A 23,555-nucleotide genomic window follows, 5' to 3' on the forward strand; every position below is an offset into this window, starting at 1 on the left:
CAACTAACCATGGCACGGAGCGATCACATTAGTCAACCGCACCAGGCTTTGGGGGTCAGACGCGCTCGGGCACAGTTCACATACTTGAAAATTACAAAAAAAAAAATCGCACAGCCTAATCAATATTCTATAATTAAAGGTACAGGTTGTAGGGCATGCCACAAAAGGGCACACTACCAAAACAATAACAATTGCGTGGTTTGATGATGCTAAGAAGAAGTGTGGAATGATGGGATTTGTTGTCTTCTACCCAACCGCTGACGACCATCAATCAGAAGGAAAGATAAATCATGCATTTAACGGATGAGATAAAGTTTTATAAATGTTGTGCTCGATGTCATAATTTCCAAACATGATTTCAACGATTTGCGCGAATAGATTACATACAAAGTCAATACAAAGACACGATCAGACTATGGATCAGACGCGTCCTCGCATGGGTCTAGAGACGTGATGCCCCATAGTACTTGAAGAGAGCATCACAGTCCGGCCCAAAGCTGGTGCCGGAAGTAAAAATTTAATGCAATTTCTGCATTGACATTTGGGGTATAAGCCATAAAAACTTAACCATACATGGTAGATTTAAAACCAGCTACGGCTGTACTAAGCGATAGTATATGCTTATATAAACGTAAAAGGATCATGGGGCACTAACCTTGTTTTGATATAAATGCCTTTTATTCGCAATGTCTTGGCTAAGTACTTCATTACCCACAATCCTGAACAATCCCACAGTGTTGCATCTGATTGGTGGAGGCATAGACAGTAGGTGGAGCTCGTGTAACCGTCTGGTTAAACCCCGCGAAGGTCCATGAAGACTGAAGATCATTAATAAAATAATAAAATAAAAACCTGTGTTGCGTTTTTGCAAGGTAGACTTATCAGTGCAATCATGATCTCCTTGGCTGCCATGCGAGTTTTGCAGGGAGGTTGGTAACTTACTGTAGTCTTCATATGATATGAGTCATGTCTATGGTCATATCAAGCATTTTATAATGCCACTGTCAAAACAATATTTAGCCTAGGCATACCTTTTTTTGCATTTACTGGACATTTGTGTAATGGCCACGACATGTGTTGACGACTGAGCGGTGATTGCAGTCAGGTACAAAGCACTGCGCTATGTTGCTGACGTTATTGTTAACCACTTTCACACACGCATACAATATATAAAATACACGATGATAAATATAAAAATCAATAAACAATACTTATATAAAACACTATTTATTTACACGATTGTAAATTCACTACATTCACTATATAAAATAAAATTCACTGGAGGAAAAAGTTTGCGCGAGCGGCCGTCATCAGATTTGGAAGGCGCTCAAAAAGGCTCGTTGCCTCATTCAGTCAAATTCAATGGGGCGCGGTGGTTTATGGGATGAGTAGTTCCGGCGCTCGAAATGAAAATATGTACACAGTCTTGTACCTTTGACTTTTTTAAAATTTTCTCTTAATTTTTTCACTCGAAATTATATGTTATATGCTTATGAGTTCAGCCGTAGCTGGTTATCCTCACACATGCTCTAAAACTCTTTAGATACGGATTTTTCAGAAAGTCAAAGGGAGAAATGAATGGAAAATTTACTTCCGGCACCAGGGCTGTGGGCGGGACTGTGATGCTCTATTGAATTGAAATTACAGAACCAGCGGAAGACAGTAAACAGTAATTTTGTTCCATAAATAAGTAACACAATCCACCATAAAACGTGCAAAAAGAAGTAAATAAGGAACTGCTTGAAGCAAGCAAGTGGTTTGCTGGATGCTAGACACTACTTACGCATTTGTCCACGACACTGTTGTCATGTGGTTTCTACGTCAGTAAAGGAGCTCACAAAGGGTAACTAACGTCATTGACAGTCGACTGCACTGCCCCGTGTCACTGTTTAGAATGGGAATTTTCTCATGATTTACAAGTAGTTGAATACAAAGATATTGTTAGTAATCAGCTGGACAAATATATAACACTAACCTAGTGTTTTTTGGATATTGTACTGCAAATATCTTACAAATTGTACCTTTAAATCGACTAATCGAACATTCAAAAATTGTGATCCATCACCAGTGAAGAACAATATATATACATATATATACACAGTACAGACAAAAAGTTTGGAAACACCTTCTCATTCAAAGAGTTTTCTTTATTTTCATGACTATGAAAACTCTTCTTTGAATGAGAAGGTGTGTCCAAACTTTTGGTCTCTACTGTATATATAAAAAAGTAAACCAAAAGTGTCCTGAACAAGAACAGTTTGTAAAAAGAATCTACAAGTAATCAAACTACAAGTGATACATATGCATTATAAGACAACTGAACACAATATGAAAGTCATAAGAAAACACAATAATATCAATTATATCATGAAACAAGATTTAATACAACAATAAAACATTTTGACATTGTTCTTGGGGGAGGGACTTTAAGTTGATCTGAATCCCTCAGTTGAATCTGCTGGTTTTGAAGATGAAGATAAACTTTATTCACTATGAAAACTTTATATAATGTTTCTTTGTCAAGTTGCTTGTTATGACTGGTTAGGACAGATTTACACAGAATATATTTTACTGTATATTTTATTTAATATATTTTAATTCTGCCGTATTTGTTGAGGACACAGCATATAACTAAAAGTGCTGCATTTGAAGAGGATCTACTTAAGGCTCATCCACACGAAGACAGATCTTTCCATATCCAATCTTTTTTTTTTTTCATAAAAAACATAAAAACAGCACCGTCTCAAGAAATATCTGTGTGGGCTGATGACCGTATTATTTCACAAAATATATTGGATGTGTCATTTACAGATGTATCCACTCTGGGAACCAGTGTAAAAAAAAAAAAAGAAGCTGTTTCAAAAAGATTTACGCATATAGCTAAACATGTCTCTGTGTGTACGGAGCCTTGCTGTGATTGTTTTTCATAAGACTGTGTAGAGAAGATGATTGAATGAAACATTTCCCGCATGCAGTGCAGTGATATGGTTTCTCTCCAGTGTGAATCCTCTCGTGTGTTTTAAGAGATGGAGACTGACTGAATCTCTTGTCACAGTGTGAACACTTGTAAGGTTTCTCTCCAGTGAGAATTCTCTCATGTGTTTTAAAAGATGGAGACTGGATGAATCTCTCGTCACAGTGTGAACACTTATGAGGTTTTTCTCTAGTGTGGATCCTACTGTGTCTTTTCAGATGTACTGATTGACTGAATCTCGTCACATTGTGAACACTCATAAGGTTTTACTCCAGTATGGGTCCTATTGTGTTTTTTCAGATGTTCTGATTGACTGAATCTCTTGTCACATTGTAAACACTTGTAAGGTTTCACCCCAGTGTGGATCCTCTCATGTCTTTTTAGGTCTCCCATATCAATGAATCTCTTGCTGCAGTGTGGACACTTATAAGGTTTCTCTCCAGTGTGGATTCTCTCATGGCTTTTCAGAGCTGTTGACTGACTGAATCTCTTGCCACAATGTGAACACTTGTAAGGTTTCACTCCAGTGTGGATCCTCTCATGTCTTTTTAGGTCTCTTGAATCGCTGAATCCCTTGTTGCAGTGTAGACACTTATAAGGTTTCTCACCACTGTGGATCCTCTCATGGGTTTTCAGACTTGATGACACACGGAATCTCTTGTCACAATGTGAACACTTGTAAGGTTTCTCTCCAGTGTGGATCCTCTCATGTCTTTTTAGGTCTCTTGAATCACTGAATCGCTTGTTACAGTGTGGACACTTATAAGGTTTTTCTCCAGTGTGAATCCTCTCATGCAGTTTTAAAGAATTTGCGGAAGTAAAAGTCTTTTCACACTCAAAGCACATGTACTCTCCCACAGCAGTATGTATTTTCTGATGCTCTTTCAAATTTTGTAGACTCAAAAAACTCTTACCACACAAATTACATGAATATGCCTTCTCCTTTGAATGAACTTTCAAATGTTTCTGAAGATCTGAAGCCCATAAAAACATTTTATTGCACTGATCGCATGCGTGCTGGTTCTCTGCAGTGTAGATGTCCATGTGTTCATAAAGGTGTGCAGATTGGTCACAAGTGAATGGTTTCTCTCCAGTATGAACTCTCATGTGACGATTAAGATTTGATTTACGTGTGAAACTCTTTCCACACTGACTGCAGGTGAAAGATTTCTTAACTCTTTTTTTCTTTAAATCTTTCAGTTTAGTTTGTGAGCAGGTTTGTGAGCAACTCAAAGGTTTTTCTCCAGTTTTTACGTGATTTTTTTCCTCAACTTCAATAGATTCTTCATTCTCCTCAATTTCTTCAATCAACTCTGAAATAAAAGTAAAAAAAATAATAATTTTCAGTATCTTGAAAAAGCTTGAACTTAGACTTGAACACTTTGTTGGCATTAATGGAAGTGCATTAGCATGGTTTAAATCCTACTTATATGACCGCCATCAGTTCGTAGCAGTGAATGAAGAGGTATCATATTGATCACAATTGCACTATCGAGTACCTCAAGGCTCAGTAATAGGGCCGCTACTCTTCACTCTTTACAACAAATATTGTTTATTACTTATAAAACCCTGAATGGTTTAGCACCTTAGTATTTGAATGAGCTCCTGTTACATTATAATTCTCCACGTCCACTGCATTCTCAAAACTCAGGCAATTTAATAATACCTAGAATATCAAAATCAACTGCGGGCGGCAGATCCTTTTCCTATTTGGCGCCTAAACTCTGGAATAACCTACCTAACATTGTTCGGGAGGCAGACACACTCTTGCAGTTTACATCTAGATTAAAGAACCATCTCTTTAACCTGGCTTACACATAACATACTAATATGCTTTTAATATCCAAATCCGTTAAAAGATTTTTAGGCTGCATTAATTAGGTAAACCGGAACCGGGAACACTTCCCATAACACATAAAGAATAGCATTTAAGCTAATATTAGTCCGTTTCTCTCTTGTTCCGAGGTCACCGTGGCCACCAGATCCAGTCTGTATCCAGATCAGAGGGTCACTGCAGTCGCCCGGATCCAGTACGTATACAGACCAGATGGTGGATCGGCACCTAGAGAGGGCCTCTACATCCCTGAAAGACAGCGGAGACCAGGACAACTAGAGCCCCAGATACAAATCCCCGGTAAAAACCTTATCTCAGACGACCACCAGGACAAGACCATAGGAAACAGATGATTCTTCTGCACAATCTGACTTTGACCAGACAAAACCAGTAGTTCAATTCCAGGTGGCAGCAAAGGAGAACTGACCCCCCAATTGAGCCTAGTTTCTTCAAAGGTTTTTGTCTCCATTCTGTCACCGATGGAGTTTGGTTCCTTGCCGCTGTCAGCTGCTTGTCCAGTTGCTTTAACGCAATGTATTTTGTTTAAAGCACTATATAAATAAAGGAGACTTGACTTGACCAAGAACTCAAACCTTCTTGCATTTAACTCAGGATATAAGCCATTCCAAATATATATATGATATATTCCTGTGTGTTTGTATGTTTCCCAGCTCATATTAGCATAGTTTTGATTCTCTAGTCATGTTAGTGGACCTCTAAGTGCCTATTTTCAAGCATAAGAATGAGGGGTGTACCGATCATGATCGGCAGATTGTTAATGCGCATCTCGTCAGTAGTAAATTCCATCAGGTGCGTGATTTCACATAGAGCAGCTGTTACTACACAGAGCCATTGTTAACTGAGAAGCTGCGCAAATAAACACTGAAAATGAACGTGGATTTGCGCAGCTTCTCAGTTAACAACGGCTGTATAGTAACAGCTGCTCTATGTGAAATCACGCACCTGTTGAAATTTTACCATTTAACAGAGATTAAGTGTTATCAACATGTCAAGAAACAAAACATGCCAATGACATTTCCAGCTGGGGAGACTCAACTGATTTTCTTTTAGTGTTAATCACCATCTAACTCAACCAGTCAAAAGCTACATTTAGCCTTAAATGTTATATGAATATGGTCCCTGAAGCAAAGGTTCTATTATCTGACAATAATAATACACAAATTAACATGATAGGCAAAAATACAAATGTACTTTTAGAAATTGTTTTTGAAAAATATGGTGTTATGGCAAGTTTAAATTAAAACATCCATGAAAACTTGTGTGATATTCCTCTAAAATAACATTTTAGTAGATTTTTTTAAAGTATGTTTTACTGTGCAGTTTCCTACATAATTTAGTTAGAACAAGTTTTAGAACAAACTTTTTTTATATTGTAGTGGTGGGTTGTACTGTAGACAAAGTTTCAGTCTAATTAACAAACTATTATTATTATTAGCTATTAGGCCTACTTGAAGTATAACATACTCTACTGTGCAATAGTGCAATATTTCTTTTTAAATTTCTTCAAGTTATACCTAAATTTTATTTTGACAGGTCGTCGTAAATACATTTTCTGACTGTGTATACGATATGAATGAATGACAATAGTTTTATCAAATGAAATGGTTAAATCCTCTCATAGCGCACTGGCGTGCACATGTGTAGCCCACATCATGTGTCAATATAGTGAAGAGCTGAAAAATACCACGCATGCTTCAGTGTGTGTGTAGTAGACACTGAGCACTTATTCCCAGAGACATGTAGAACAACACCTTTAATATTCACAGACACTCGCCCATATCGAGATTTGATTAAATATACAGCCCTACTTTTGATTTATTAATAAAAAATGACAGAATTTTGTGACGTTCTGCTTTATACAGCAAGTTCCATTTGTGACTGGATTCCGCAATTCATCTGTCGCTTTGCAAACACAGACGGGGTGAATTTATGAAGTGTGAACGTTCTGACACAAATCGAAGTTGTTACGTATCCCCAGGCTTTTTTAAAAGTGGGTAACATATCACATAGTAGACTACAGCACTGTAATGTTAGTTATTTATTATCTCAAAGTCTGTGCTTTCATTGTAGCTTGATTTTTTGATAGATAATCCATTTTACCTCTTTCCTCCTGTATCTGCATCGCACGCACGATCAGAAAGTTTTCCAAACAGTCGGACATTGGAGATTCGCGTTTGTAAATTTTAGATGAAAAACAATTTATTTGTTTTAGATACTTTATGTTTAGATATTTCTATTTTACTGGAGTCTCGTAAATCATTTTATTCTCTCGAATCCCGCACACCCACGAGTCTCTGCACTCTCCTATCAAGTCTTGTCCCACGCACTACACTCTGTTGGATCGGGTCTCGCGGGAGAAGCCTCTAATCCACTGGCACTTGACAGTGCGTGTGCTACATCCTCTTTACAATCTCTAGATTATAAAACACTGCATTCTGTCAGCAATGAAACGCAGCAGTAACATAGGCTTGTTAATATACTCTAATTACTATTTTGAAAATGATAACGTGTTAGATAACTCCGTTACTAAAAAAAGTAATCAATACTGCCCAACACTGGACGGCACTGCATCACATACAGGAATGCTACTGTAATGGAAATCACATGGGCTCAGGAATACTTCCAAAAAACATTGTCGGTGAACACAATCCACCATGCCATTCGCTGTTGTCTGCTAAAACTCAATAGGTCAAAAAAGAAGCCATATCTAAACATGATCCAGAAGCGCTGGCGTTTTCTCTGGGCTAAGGCTCATTTAAAATGGACTGCGGCAAAGTGGAGAACTGTTCTGTGGTCAGACAAATCAAAATTTGAAAGTTGACTTTTTTGTAAAACTGGGACGCCATGTCATCCGAACTAAAGAGGACAAGGACAACCCAAGTTGTTATTAGCACTCAGTTCAAAAGTCTGCATCTCTGATGGTATGGGGTTGCATGAGTGCATGTGGCATGGGCAGCTTACACATCTGGAAAGTTCTAGAACAACATATGCTCCCATCCAGACATCATATCTTTCAGGGAAGACCTTGAATTTTCTAACATGATAATGCCAGACCAAATACTGCATCAACTACACCATCATGGCTGCGTAGGAGGAGGATCCGGGTACTGAAATGGCCAGCCTGCAGTCCAGATATTTCACCCATAGGAAGCATTTGGTGCATCATAAAGAGGAAGATGCGAGAAAGAAGATCTAAGACAGTTGAGCAACTAGAAGCCTGCATTAGACAAGAATGGGACAACATTCCTATTCCTAAACTTGAGCAACTTGTCTCCTCAGTACCCAGACGTTTGCAGAGTGTTATTAAAAGAAGAGGGGATGCATTGTGTTGATGCCATGAAATTTAAAATCAACGTATTTTCCCTTAAAATTATACATATTCTCAGTTTAAACGTTTATTATGTCATCTATGTTGCATTCTGAACAAAATATTGAAATGTGAAACTTCCACACACTTTGTACAGTGTCCTAACTTTTTTGGAATCAGGTTTGTAAAATGTTTTGACATTGTTTTTTGGAAAGGAACAACTCCTTTGATTTCTTAATTGAATCTTAAATACTTACTGTGATTTCTTTTTGTATGACTGTGAAGAGCAGATGAATTATTGAAACGCTTCCCACATGAAGTGCAGTGATATGGTTTCTCTCCAGTGTGGCTCCTCTCGTGTTTTTTCAGATTTGCTGAGTCACTGAATCTCTCGTCACAGTGTGAACACTTATTAGGTTTTTCTCCAGAGTGGATCCTCTCATGCAGTTTTAAACACTTTGCTGAAGTAAAAGTCTTTTCACACTGAAAGCACATGTACTCTTTCATACTAGTATGTATTTTCTGATGTTCTTTCAAAACTGAAAAACGTAAAAAACTTTTTCCACACAAATAACATGAATAAGGCTTCTCTTTTGTATGACCTTTCATGTGATCCTTGAGGACGGAAGTGCTCAAAAATGTTTTATCACATTGATCACATGGGTATTGTTTCTCTCCAGTGTGGATGTTCATGTGCTTCTTAAGGTGTGCTGATTGTGTGAAACTCTTTTCACACTGATCACAAGTGAAAGGTTTTTCTCCAGTATGAATTCTCATGTGACGTTCCAGACTATATTTGCTTTTCAAGCTCCTTCCACACTGAGTGCAGGTGAAAGATTTCTTGGCTCCTCTTTTCTGTAAATCTTTCATTTTGGTTGGAGACCAACTCATAGTTTTTTCTCCAGTTTTGACATGATTTTTCTCTTCATCTTCATTCAACACTTCGTTCTCCTCACTTTCTTCAATAAACTCTAAAATAAAAGCAAAAATTGTTTATTTGTCAGTAGCTTGAAAAACAAAAGCAAAAATTTTTGAAAGTACATAAAAGTGAAACCTGGTGTAACAGTTTAATGACAATTTCTATACAAAATGTTGTTACTTTTAATGCAATTTTATAAATTATACTTCCCTGAAACGTCATGAATGAGGTAGTGACCGTCAAACTATAATTTATATAACATTATAAACAATGCTTCTATAAGGATAACTATTAAATGTATTTGATCAACTATAGAAATTTTAATATACATTTTGTTAAAAAAAAAAAAAAAGTAATCCCTTACAAATTAAATCTAAAACTACAGCAGATGTGCCCTTTTGCTCTGTCCCTTCTATCATGGATGCATCAAAAGTAGGGTGACCATAAAGGCCATTTTTAAGGGACGTGTCCTTGCCAGGATTTCTATTTTCCCTAAAATATCTGTTTGGCTGTTTGCACTGTGCAATTTAATTTATGCATTTAGCAGTAAATTTCATTCAAAGCGACTTAAGCGACTTACATTTAGTTTATCAGTATGTGTGTTCCTTGAGAAACGAACCCACTAACTTTTGGTTGCTAATGCAATGCTCTACCACTGAGCCACAGGAACACAGATCAATCATTGTATGACAATCATGAGAGCTATACTGCTGTCCAATGGCAAAGCGCAGTAACTACACATCTGGTCTAAATGGGCTTTGTGACTGTCTTCTGTTCTGTCTTGTGACAAAGTCTCCTGGTTCAATTTTGTGCCATTTCAGAGCAACGAGAGTGTCAAAATTGCAGTAACTACAAAATCCAAACTAATACCAAGGCAAACCTCAGAAAATGAAGTTACTGCATTCTGGCTTTGTTTTCCCATAAGACACCACAGATACTATGCAATCTGCCTTGGTATCCCGCAGCCAAATGATGGTTGAACTCGCGTTTACATGCAAATATATCAAATGACAGCTTTATAATCAGTTAACATTAACTAGCCAGCTGCTAGCAAATTAAACAGCCTAACATTACCTGCATTGCTTCATTTCCACTGACACTGTAATAATAATAATCTGATTTATAATTGCATTGATGTTTGTTGATTTGGACATCTCTCCCCGTTTCTGCCAGCTAATCTTATTAGCAAAAGTTATTTAATTCAAAAGTTATTTAATTCATCAAAGCAATCTGTATGAAATTCATACAGAACACAGTCTGTCCCCTATTCACAGTCATATGCATACCAGACCATGCAAATAACAAATTCTAAACTGATAAGTAATCTTTCCTTTTGCACAAACAACCATGCTTCATTTGTTAACACTTTTGGGGAAGGCTTTATGACCAAGTGTAATCCTCTGCCGCCTGGTCGTTCCTGGTTCACAGAAAGCGGAACTCGCACTGCCTTCAATTCCCTTCACCATCCACATTTAGATTTTGGCCAATCAGTTTGAGTGAATGCAACGTGATTATCATAAGCAAAACATCCAGATAGGCAAAATAACAAGCAATCTACCTGAGGGATGACTTGTTTCACTATTTCACAGGCCAGCGGTTTGTGTGTAATGTGCGTGACTTATTTTGTATGAATAAAAATTCCCTTTAGTATAATTGCACATATATATGTAAAGTAAACAAATAAGCAACCCTTACTCTGCCCCTTATTTTCCTATATAAAAAAAAAATCACAATTATCCCTTATTTTCCTTTATGACATTCCTAGTTATATTGTTAGGAAGTTTAAATTGTGTGTATTTTAACTACTTGGTCTGTAATTAATTACTTTTGAAATTAAATAAGCAGAACTCTTTGTGGTAAAAGGAGCATTTCGATAAGATGATCTTGAGGCTCACTACAGAGTAATTTTAACACACCACATGCAAACACCAATAAAACTATTAAAGTTATTAAAACAATCAACATGTAGTAAACACAAAAGGAAAGCTGGATAAACTATTTTTTTTTAATCTGATTTAGTTTGTAGATACTGCACTTTGCTTTTGCAATAGTAAATATGCAGTTTATTTATAAAGATAGAACATATTTAAAGATTTGCTTTGGTGATTTCGGAGATGTGTGCTCCAGGAGATCAGTGGGTGAGCAGTGCTCATGTATCCTATGGAGAGCAGATAAACCCCGGCAAGTCCTTCTGACTAGAGGTCAATCGATAGTGGATTTTGCCGCTAATGATAGCTAGGTTGGCCCACACTGGGCGATACGGATTAATTAACTGATAATTTTTTCAAATGGATACTGAAAAAAAATAGTGCTTTATTTATTTAAAAAAACTATACTGAACCATACTAATAGTAATAGTAATAATAATAATAATAATAATAGTAAATGTTAAAATTACCACACTCGAATAGGGCCCTATGAAATCCCTTTTATTTTTTCAAAATTACACTCCTTTTTAATAGTTAAATTAAGGTTTATTCATTTAAAAGCAAGTCTAATTAAAACCATGAAGCTTAAGATGAACAAAAATTATGTTTAGAGCTCTACTGTCACAAGTCGGTCAGGCTCATCACAACGCACTCCCTCACCTGAATATTAATCACCAGCACCTGTTAACCATTCAATCACCAATCTTCCCCAGCACTATATAAGCACACCTTGGATCACCAGTTGTCTGATCTTGTGACTGATCAGTGGAACATTCCCCTGCTAAGTTACTAGAGTTGAGTCCTGTTAATACTTATCTCTTATACCTTCTCTCCCAGCGATCTGCATTCTCTTCCCCGTGGCTCCAGTTACTCTCCTGTGTTGCTTCGATCAAGTACCTCAACTACTCAACTACTATCACCGAGGTGTGTGCTCACCACCGTCCACTCTGGTCTCCCCATCCGGCAAGTGCACTTCTGGATTGCAAGGATTCTCATTCCCTTTCGATTTACTACTCATCCACCGTTATATTCTGCTGATCTCAATAAAATACCAGTTTTCCAGGTTCCAGGATTCCTGCCGAGTACGCCCAGAATTTCCTCCGCCAACCATCCACAGGTCTTACGTCATTTCAGTGTGTACTCTGTTACCAGCCCCTGCTCTTCCCTTGGTTGGGAGACCCCTCCGATGTTCCTGCCATTGACTACTGGTTCTGGGAGAGCGAGAGAGTCTGGGACGAGGCACACCATCTCCTCCAGCGGGCAGTGCGCAGAAAGAAGATGGCAGTCTACCTGCGTCACACAGCTACTCCCACCTACCAGCCGAGACAGAAGGTCTGGCTGTCTACTCGCAAAATCTGACTGTACCTGCCCTGTAAAAAACTGAGTCCCAGATTCATCGGCCCTTTCACTATCCTGGAACAAGTCAACCTAGTCCCTTACAGACTCCAACTCCCTCCTCAATACAAAATTCATCCAACCTTCCGTGTCTCACTTCTAAAAACCTTTTCACCCTTCTGTCTCCACAAAGCGTGGACGGACAGAGGAACCCCTCTCCCATTACTATTAAAGGAAGGATCCTTCTACAAAGTGAAGGAGATCCTGGAATCCCGGCGACGTGGTGGGAGATTAGAGTACCTCGTCGACTGGGAAGGTTACGGCCCAGAAGAATGTTGCTGGGTCCCTAGAGATTACATCCTAGACCCTATACTCCTAGAAGAATTCCATACCTCCCACCCAGATCACCCTGCTTTCCGAGATCACCCTGCTTCCCGAGGCCGAGGAAGACCACCACGTATTCAGCCCTCAAGAGCGGGCCCTGGAGGAGGGGGTACAATCACAAGTCGGTCAGGCTCATCACCACGCATTGCCTCACCTGAATATTAATCACCAGCACCTGTTCACCATTCAATCACCAATCTTCCCCAGCACTATATAAGCACACACCTCTGATCACCAGTTGTCCGATCTCGTGACTGATCAGCGGAACATTCTAACCCTACTAAGTTATTAGAGTTGACTCCTGTTAATACTTACTGTTTGTGTTTACCTTCTCTCCCAGCAATCTGCTTTCTCATCCCGTGGCTCCAGTTACTCTCCCATATTGCTTCTATCAAGTACCTCAACTACTCAGCAACAGGAGGTGTTTGCTTACTAGACCCGTCGCGATAGTTGATAAATCAATTAATCGCATGATTAAAAAAATATGTCTGTTTAATGAAAACATGTCCTTTTAACATGCTTATTTGTTTTGAACCCTCTTGGCAGGTACATGGTCTTTTGTGTGGGAAGGTGGGAGTGCTTGAGGGGACTGCTGGGGAGAGAGAGAGAGAGAGAGAAGACAATAGTTGTGAGCTGGAGGAATAAAAAAAAGATGGAATTGGTTTCAAAGCCAAACGCGAAAGCTGCAGTGTGGTAGCACTTCGGATTCAAACCGAATGACTGTGGTGAACCACTTAACCTGAGCGAGCCGTTATGTTGCATTTGTTGTAAAACCGTAGCAACTAAAAGCAGTAACACAACAAACATGCATATGCACCTAAAACACAATCATTCACTGCAGTTTTCCCAGCTGGAAAAAAAAAAACAATCACTGGGGCATTTAGTTGACAAACAAAATACAAAAAGAACAGCCAAAATGGTGTGCACTAACTGACAGTGTAGTTCACTTAATTGCTAAAGAGATGCTGCCCTTTAGTATCGCCGAAAAGCCGGCATTTTGACGAATGCTGCAAACATTTGACAGCCAGTATGAATTGCCTGGGAGAGCATACGTTAGGGGTGTGCCGGTTTCAGAATTGGTGATGACGGTTATGACGTGAGTCAAATGTGACGGTTCATAACATAACCGTTTCGGGGGGGGGGGTCCAAGTCAATTGGTTGTTCTTGGAGATAGCGGGTTAACTCCGTGTCAGCGCGCACTCTGATCGGTAAAGGGGCAGAGATTTCAGACCCCCGTTTATTAAGGAGATCTGTCACAAAAATCATCCGCGCCAACGTTTTTTGAGCAAATTTCAAAGCCGCACCCGCCCACCATCCGCTGATTGTTTTGGGGTCTATGGCGATGCAATGCTTTGCTGATGCGAGCCGCAAAAAAAAAGCCATTGCCATTTGCCCATTAGCTCCGCCCACTACCGGAGAAACTGGTATGTCTTCTGCTTGTTCGAAAATGAATATGAATAATTCTAAATTAAATCCATTATTTTGACAGGAGAAGACAACAAAGAATAGTTTACATATAGCGTGTTGTTTAAGCGTGGTAAGACTCTCGCTCTCTCTCTCTTTGCATGTGTGAGCAAAACATGAAACAGTAAAGTGACGGTGAGTCGTGCGCATTCACAAAGAGTTTACAGAGCGTCAAATACAGGTGCGCTGTGTGTCCATTGAGATGAGCTGAAAAGTTCAGATCGCTTGAAGGAGAGAGACCTCTGAAGCTCAGATGCTGAAATTAATGCAAGCGTCATGCGCTTCAGTCCATGTAGTAAACAAACCTGCACGTCTCTGCCATTCATTAATTCACACAGAGACGCGCAGAACACGGATTTATATTTTAAACAACTTTTGCGGCTTAACATTTACAGATACTGGTCCATATGGAGATTTGATTTGATTATTTTATGCTAACTTTGGCAAATTCCATGACTGTCCATATTAAAATGCAAGTTTCATTTTCATGACTGGATTTCGAGATTCCATCCTCGTTTTTTGCTTCATGGAAATCATAGAGCAAATTTCAAAGCCGCACCTGCCCGACATCCACTGCTTGTTTTGCGGTCTATGGCGATGCAATGCTTTGCTGATGCGAGCCGCAAAAAAAAAGCCATTGTCTGTTCTAGAAATGATGCAGCAAAGATATTTAATGCTAAAGTATGAGGCATAGGCCTACGCTGAGTTTCATTTACGATGAGATGTGCTCTAGGTCACAGTGCAGTGCAAGTGAACGCGGCGCGCTGGTGCTTCCATGTCACGGTTATCATTGTCTGCTTTATTTGCTTTTTATTTATTAAAATACATGCAATTGGTTGATGAAACATTTATTAAAATTAAGATAAAATTTGTACAAAACGAAATTCGTTTTTAAGAAAGGTTTTCTACAAAGCAAAATTTTATGAAGTGGTAAATATCATGTCTGACGATTTACAAAACTTCATTAAGTGGTAAAAACCATGTCTCCCTATATATTGCGCATCTTATGATCCTATCTAAAAAATGTAAATAATTTTTGATAAAAAATGTTTGTAAAAAATATTTTAATCACACGGTCTCACGGTTATATACTAACCGTCACACCCCTAGCATACGTGTCACAAACGGCAATTCCACAACTATACAACAGCATAAAAGATGACATACTTAAGGAAATCAAAGACATACAATTATTCTCTGCCACTACGGATATGTGGTCAAGTACAAACATGACCCCCTATATGAGCTTGACTATACACTATATGATTGCTGATTGGAGCCTGCACTCCAAGTGTTTAGAGACCAGATATGTCCCAGATAACCATACTGCTGACACCCTTGGCGAAAACCTGAAGTCTGATATAGCAGACTTGGGACTGGATGAGTTTGCATCACTACAGACAATGGTGCTAACATTGTTGCAGCAATAAGGGATCTTGGCTGGCCATGGCTCAATTGCTTTGGTCACAACCTCCATCTTGCCGTGTCCCATGGTCTGGACCGCAACAAAGAACAGACAGCGCATGCCATAGGACTTGGCTTGCCATAGGTTTGGTAAATAAACCTACAAATTAATAATGATAAATAATGTACATGTAAAAAGTAGCTATTTTATATATTATCTTTCACACAGGATGTTGTCACACGATGGGCACTAAGCAGAAGATTGTACAGAGGGTGCTGGAGCAACTCCCAATCATAAGACATGCCCTAGTTGAAGACAAAAAACACAGCCACCTCAACCCAACCTGGCAGGATGTTTCTGTGTTGGAGTCCATCAATGCAGCAATGAAACCACTGGCTGACTACACAGACATCCATCCTCTCAGGAGAAAAATACGTCACAGGGTCCTCAGTTAAACCTGTGTTGGAACTGATTAAAGACAACCTTCTCTCTCCAGGCCCTGATGACACTTCACTGACAGTCAGTATTAAACAAAACATGTGCAGGGTACTGACTAAAAAATACAGGTCACCTGCAATCCAAGTCCTCCTGAGAAAGGCAACCATCTTGGATCCAAGGTATCGTGGCAGCATGGAGGAGGCAGGTGCATTGGACGATGTCAAACATCAGCTTATGCAAGAGCTACTGGACTTAGGACCAGAAGAAAGTGGAGAAGGTAACAGCGGTGAGAGCTGCAGCAAAGCCGCTGGAGGAAACAAGGATGCCGCACTCATTAAGAAGAAGAGGCTGAGTGACCTTCTTCAAAACAGAAGAGCTCGTAATCTCAGTCAGGCCCAGGCTGCATTTCCAAAAAGAGTGCAGGCTGATGCAGAGCTGACCAAGCTCCTCCAGGAAGAAGCAGTTGATGCATCTTGTAATCCCTTGATGTGGTGGCATGACAATCAAGTTGGCCCAAAAATACACATGCATTTGTGCAACAAGCACCAGCTCAGGGAGAAGCCTAATGTCTGAGCCTAATGTTTCATATTTTTTTAAGTGCAATTTTGTTGTGATTTTTTTTAACAGACTGAGAGCCCATTGCTTTTATTGTTTTGTTCATTTATTATGGATATTTAAAATGTTTTTAGTGTTAATTATTCTTTAGAAATAAAAGTTTATTGATCTTTGTAAAGGTGTACCTTCATTTTTATGCCGTTATCATTATATATTAGTTGAAACGACATTATATTAGTCTTAGAATTACAATATTATTGTTTGTCACAATAATTTCTTGGACAATTAATCGTCCAGCAAAATTTGTTATCGTGACAGGCCTAGTGCTCACCACTATCCACTCTGGTCACCCCATCCGGCAAGTGCACTTTCCGGTTGCCAGGATTCTCATTCCCTTTCCATTTACTAATCATCCACTGTGATATTCTGCCGGTCTCAATAAAATACCACTTTCCACTAATTCTCTGTCGCCAGTCCATTTGTTACACCTATCAAATGTTTAATTTTAATAAATATTTTGTATTATTACCAAATTTCTCTGTTTCATTATGTCTTATTATCTGAATGCATAAAAAAAAAAAGATTTATTCTGTTTTTTTCTTAAAGAAGATCCTCTTCATATGTGCAAAAACGTCTTTGGAACAGCAGAGAGGACCGGTATACTGGTCTATTTAAACTGACCAGTGTAACCAGTGTTTAGTTGACTAGTTTATTTTTATAATGAACAGACTGCAATGCAAGTTTGAATCGCTAGAATATATACTTGTGCACCAGGCTCCGGCACGATCGAAAAATCTGAGACAGAGAAAAAAAAAAAAATATTTGCAGGGTTAGGAAAATGTTATATTGTCACCATGCTTCTGGATGCCATTCGAGATATTGTCTTCATTAATGTGGTTTTGTTCTGGTTTGCCGGTTTCTTTTCTTAAATCTTCTAATTTCGCAGGTTTATTTTATTATCTTTCACTGTGGTAAACATGGGAAGGGAAATGAAAGATTTCATGAATTAAGAATTTGTTCCATTTATTAATTTGTTCCCTTATTTCAGTTAAATCATGGGTTATTTAGGGAACAAAATTAAGGAATCATGGACAATTGTCACAAATTAACAAACAAATTAACAAGTTGTAGGAATGAATAGACTATCTGTCCTGTGTCCTGCAGCCCTGCAAATCGCAGTTATCTGATGAAATGACTTAGTTACCACATTTCTATTGCTTTTCATGTTGAAGAACTTTTGTGTCGTTTCTATTTTAATCTACTTTGAAAGATTAAATCAAATTAAATTAATTAATGATGAACCATTTAAATATGGTCACTGTCACTCACAGCCACTCGCATATGTTCTGCGCACAAGCCACGCACAGACCAACATTAAATCAGTTAACTGACCATCGACAGCCTTAATCGGTCAACCGATAATTGATTACCGTATTTTCCGGACTATAATTTGCACTTTTTTAAATAGTTTGGCTGGTCCTGCGACTTTTAGTCAGGTGCAACTTATCAAAATTAATTTTACATGAACCGAGAGAAATGAACTAAGAGAAAACATTGCCGTCTACAGCCGCGAGAGGGCGCTCTATGCTGCTCAGTGCTCCTGTAGTCTACACTGAAGACATAGAGCGCCCTCTCGCGGATGTAGACGGTAATGTTTTCTCTTGGTGCTTGGTTCTAAATAAATGCGACCTTAGTCCAGTGCGACTTATACAGTTGCAATCAAAATTACTCAACCCCTCAGAGACTGCAGTACTTTACAAATACAAGCTTTTCTGAAGATCCAGGGTAAAATAAAAATTGCATCTATAACAGTTCACTGGCATATTAAAAGTGATTTTGTCAATATATAATGTAATATTTTTGAGTTATAAGATTTTTTAATAATACTGCTATGTCATAATTATTCAACCCCTATTCAACATTGCTGTTTTTAAATAACTTATTTGCATGGTGGGGAATGAAACAGTCTCAAAACACAATTAAGCCTTAAAAAACTCTATTAAAAACAGAATTAGCATGAGTTGTTACACATACAGTTAACCCATGCATGTGTTGAAGTTAAGTAGCAAAAATGTCAACAGAGATCTCACAAAAGATAAAGAGAATAAATATTGTATTACTTTACAAAGGCTAAGGCTATATGAAGATTTCCAAGACATTGAAAGTTCCTAAAAACACAGCTCTTAGCCTTATTCCTTAGCTTAAAGTGTGTTTTACCAGAAAATCTTTGAGGGTGTTGAAGAGAAAGCACAATATCATAAAATATATAATCAGAGCAACTGAGAAAAACCTGCAATGTACAGCCAAAGACTTGCAAGATGACCCGATGAAAGGAGGGAAACCATTTCAATGCAGCATGTAAGAAGAACACTAGACAAGTATGGCCTTCATGTTGAGACATCTCAATGAATACCACTGGAACTTTTTGGACCCATGGATCAGTGGTATGTCTGCTGCAAAACAGGCAAAGCTCATAAGCAGAAGAACACCATCTCCATCGTCAAACTTGGAGGTGGATCAGTCCTTTTATGGGGTTTCTTTACTGTAGCAGGAAGTGGAAATCATGACTGTATGAAGGACATCATGGATTCTTTAAAGTGTCAGGCCATTTTGACAAGAATTGTGATGCCTTTGTTGCAAAAACTGAAGCTGATGATCAATGGACTTTCCTGCAGGCCAGTCATCCCAAAGCACACATCCAAATCTACTACTGCTTGGTTCAGAGATCAGTCATAGAATGTACTTGAGTGACCTGTTCAGTCTGCAGGCTTAATTCTCATTGCAAATATCTGGATGAATTTGAAAAAAGCAGTGGCAAAGTGAAAACCAAAGATTATCAGTGATCTGGAATCTTTTTCTTGCGAGGAATGGGTCAAGACTGTAGTAGAAAGGTGACAGAAGCATCTAATCACTTACAGACATCGTTTATTGGTGATTTTAAAGAATAAAAGATTCTGCACAAAAGGGGGTTGAATAATTTTGAACATGAATGTTTAGAGCCAGTTTGAATTTTATCATGATTCATCAATGTTCCATTCTCAGAATCACTCAAAAGTGTATTAACAAACTTTCTCTAATACTTTACTGATGCATTTGTTGAAATGATTTCATAAAATGTTGTTCACCGCAGCAAAATGTCTTACAGGTCAAGGGGGTTGAATAATTTTGATTGCAACTGTATATGTTTTTTTCCTCCTCATGACATATTTTTGGACTGATGCAACTTAAAAGTCCGAAAAATACCGTAATCGTTTGCATCCCTATTTAGCAGGGCAAGGTTGTGGATTCGATTTACAGGGAGCAGATGTTATGTAAAAAATGCAAGCCTGAATGTACTGTAGGTTACTTTGGATAAAAGCATCAACTAAATGCATAAACTTAATTTTAATTTAAATGTATTTTTTTAACTTGTGTCTAAAAAAATTCTGGTTATCAAATCAAGGCATAAAACATTAATTTCATGTATCTTTTAATTACTGGAAATTGAGCAAACTTTTTTGGCAAACAAAGGGGATTTGACACAATTGACCACAGCATTCTTTTGCAAAGACTTGAACACTTTATTGGCATCAGTGGAAGTGCATTAGCATGGTTTAAATCGTACTTATATGACCGCCATCAGTTCGTAGCAGTGAATGAAGATGTATCATATCGATCACAAGTGCAGTATGGAGTACCTCAAGGCTCAGTACTAGGGCCGTTACTCTTCACGCTTTATATGTTACCCTTGGGAGATATCATCAGGAAACATGGTGTTAGCTTTCACTGTTATGCTGATGATACTCAGCTCTATATTTCCTCGCAGCCCGGTGAAACACACCAATTTGAAAAACTAATGGAATGCATAGTCGATATAAAAAATTGGATGACGAGTAATTTCTTACTTTTAAATTCAGAAAATTCGTTGTTAATTATAGGGCCTAAAAACTATGCTTGTAATAACCTAGAACACTGTCTAAGACTTGATGGTTGCTCTGTCAATTCTTCGTCATCAGTTAGGAACCTAGGTGTGCTACTTGATCGCAATCTTTCCTTAGAAAGACACGTTTCTAGCATTTGTAAAACTGCATTTTTCCATCTCAAAAATATATCTAAATTACGGCCTATGCTCTCAATGTCAAATGCAGAAATGTTAATCCATGCATTTATGACTTCAAGGTTAGAATATTGTAATGCTTTATTGGGTGGTTGTTCTGCACGCTTAGTAAACAAACTACAGCTAGTCCAAAATGCAGCAGCAAGAGTTCTTACTAGAACCAGGAAGTATGACCATATTAGCCCGGTCCTGTCCACACTGCACTGGCTCCCTATCAAACATTGTATAGATTTTAAAATATTGCTTATTACTTATAAAGCCCTGAATGGTTTAGCACCTCAGTATTTGAATGAGCTCCTTTTACATTATACTCCTCTGCGTCCGCTATGTTCTCAAAACTCAGGCAATTTGATAATACCTAGAACAGTGGTTCCCAACCTTTTTCAACTCGCGGCCCACACAACCACACACATATGTTTGCAGGGCCCACTTCAAAAAAATTAACTGACCCCGCTATTATTGGGTTAATAACTAAGTACTCAGAAGCAAGATTGTTAACTGTATTTATTGAATAAACTAGGGCTGTGCGATATGAACAAAAATTGCGATTTCTTTGATCAATTTTGCGATTGTGACAAACTTTTACATGCTTTCACAGTCATAAATGCATTCAGGATTAATTTGAAACATATTTCCAAAAGAAAACCAACTAGAGCTTTATCAAAAAGTTGTAACGTCTCTAGAACAGACATAAGTCAAAATTATCACTATAGTAAAGATGTAACAAAATGTATAGACTTATGGCAAAAAAATAAATAAATCCCGTGTCCAGGCCAAAAACTTTTTTTTTTTTTTTTTGCCATTCATTGTTCATAGAGCTCATTAATTGTTGCGGTGCCTCAGGTGTTTGCATTGTGTATACAGTATGTGTATGCAGTCAGCAACGAGAGCGCATAAATATAACGCGAAAGCACATTAAAATAATGCACGAGGGCGAATCTCTCTGTTCGCATGGAAATTTCCTTTGCTCTGTCACAAAACCAGACGCGCTTGCTCAGATACACACTGCTCTGCACGGAGGGAGTGTGCGCACTTAAAACGTGTCTCCTCTCACTTAAACTTTGTCCTGTGCACTCACAATTCTCTCTATGCTCATTTGTTAGATATTAATTATTTTCGCGCGTTTTTATTTCTAAACTTTTACCGCGTGCACTGTGAATGCTCTGATCCATTAACATGGGCTCAGAAAAAAGGTGCATTACAGACATTGTGTGAACCTGGAGTTAGGCATATGCCCAGTCTGTTTGGTTCTCACGCTAGGCGCAATGCATTATGATTGGATCGGATAGCATACTGCGGGAGGTCAGGGCCGCGGAAAAACGTGCTATGAAGCGATTTAGAAATCATGCACGCTCAAATCGTGATTTTATGATGATTTCTTTTAATTGCACAGCCCTAGAATGAACTGGAAATGAACAGAAAATTATTGGCGGCCCACCTGCAATACCACCGCGACCCACTAGGGGGCCGCCGACCACAGGTTGAAAACCACTGACCTAGAATATCAAAATCAACTGCGGGTGGCAGATCCTTTTCCTATTTGGTGCCTAAACTCTGGAATAACCTACCTAACATTGTTCGGGAGGCAGACACTCTTGCAGTTTAAATCTAGATTAAAGACCCATCTCTTTAACATGGCATACACGTAACATATTAATTTGCTTTTAATATCCAAATCCGTTAAAGGATTTTTAGGCTGCATTAATTAGGTAAACCGGAACCAGAAACACTTCACATAACACCCTTTGTACTTGCTACATCATTAGAAGAATTGCATCTACGCTAATATTGGTCTGTTTCTCTCTTGTTCCGAGGTCACCGTAGCCACCAGATCCTGTCTGTATCCAGATCAGAGGGTCACTGCAGTCGCCTGGATCCAGTACGTATCCAGACCAGATGGTGGATCAGCACCTAGAAAGGACCTCTACTGCCCAGAAAGACAGCGGAGACCAGGACAACTAGAGCCCCAGATACAGATCCCCTGTAAAGACCTTGTCTCAGAGGACCACCAGGACAAGACCACAGGAAACAGATGATTCTTCTGCACAATCTGACTTTGCTGCAGCCTGGAATTGAACTACTGGTTTCGTCTGGTCAGAGGAGAACTGGCCCCCCAACGGAGCCTGGTTTCTCCCAAGGTTTTTTTCTCCATTCTGTCACCGATGGAGTTTCGGTTCCTTGCCGCTGTCGCCTCTGGCTTGCTTAGTTGGGGTCACTTCATCTACAGCGATATCATTGACTTGATTGCAAATAAATGCACAGACACTATTTAACTGAACAGAGATGACATCACTGAATTCAATGACGAACTGCCTTAACTATCATTTTGCATTATTGAGACACTGTTTTCCAAATGAATGTTGTTCAGTGCTTTGACGCAATTTATTTTGCTTAAAGCACTATATAAATAAAGGTGATTGATTGATTGATTTGCTATTAAAATTAAAAACATGGAAGAAATGTTGTGTGATAATTCACTAAATTAGGTTTGTTTCATTTTAGTAGTAGTAGAAGGCTATGTATATTCTACTGAAAAATAGACTACAAATCTACAAAAGGTTTTATTTTGATGGGTTGCCATGAATACATTTACAGTTCTGTATGTGTGATTTGTAGGGCTGTGAATCTTTGGGAAGGCAGCGATTCGATTCGATTACAATTCATAGGTTTTCGATTCGATTCAAGAACGATTTTTGCAAATTTAGAACGATTCAATTCATTTCGATTCACAATTAAATTCGATTCGATTCGATTATAACGATTCGATTCTGTATTCTTTAAGCGCATTCACGAGATTATTTAAATGCTTCTACTAAATTCTTTAAATGCTTACTCAAGGGGCAAATTATAGTAGCATTTATGGTTAGAGAACCATAGGTTAGAAAAAAAAACAAA

At 38.5% G+C, this 23,555-nt stretch overlaps 1 pseudogene; it reads right to left on the bottom strand.

Moving 5' to 3' along the window:
• Positions 1-2,564: 2,564 nt before the first annotated feature.
• The window catches only part of LOC113047128 (zinc finger protein 271-like), a 30,675-nt pseudogene continuing 9,684 nt past the window's right edge, over positions 2,565-23,555 (bottom strand).

Source organism: Carassius auratus, chromosome 28 (genome assembly GCF_003368295.1).
Source record: "Carassius auratus strain Wakin chromosome 28, ASM336829v1, whole genome shotgun sequence".
Classification (NCBI taxonomy): domain Eukaryota; kingdom Metazoa; phylum Chordata; class Actinopteri; order Cypriniformes; family Cyprinidae; genus Carassius; species Carassius auratus.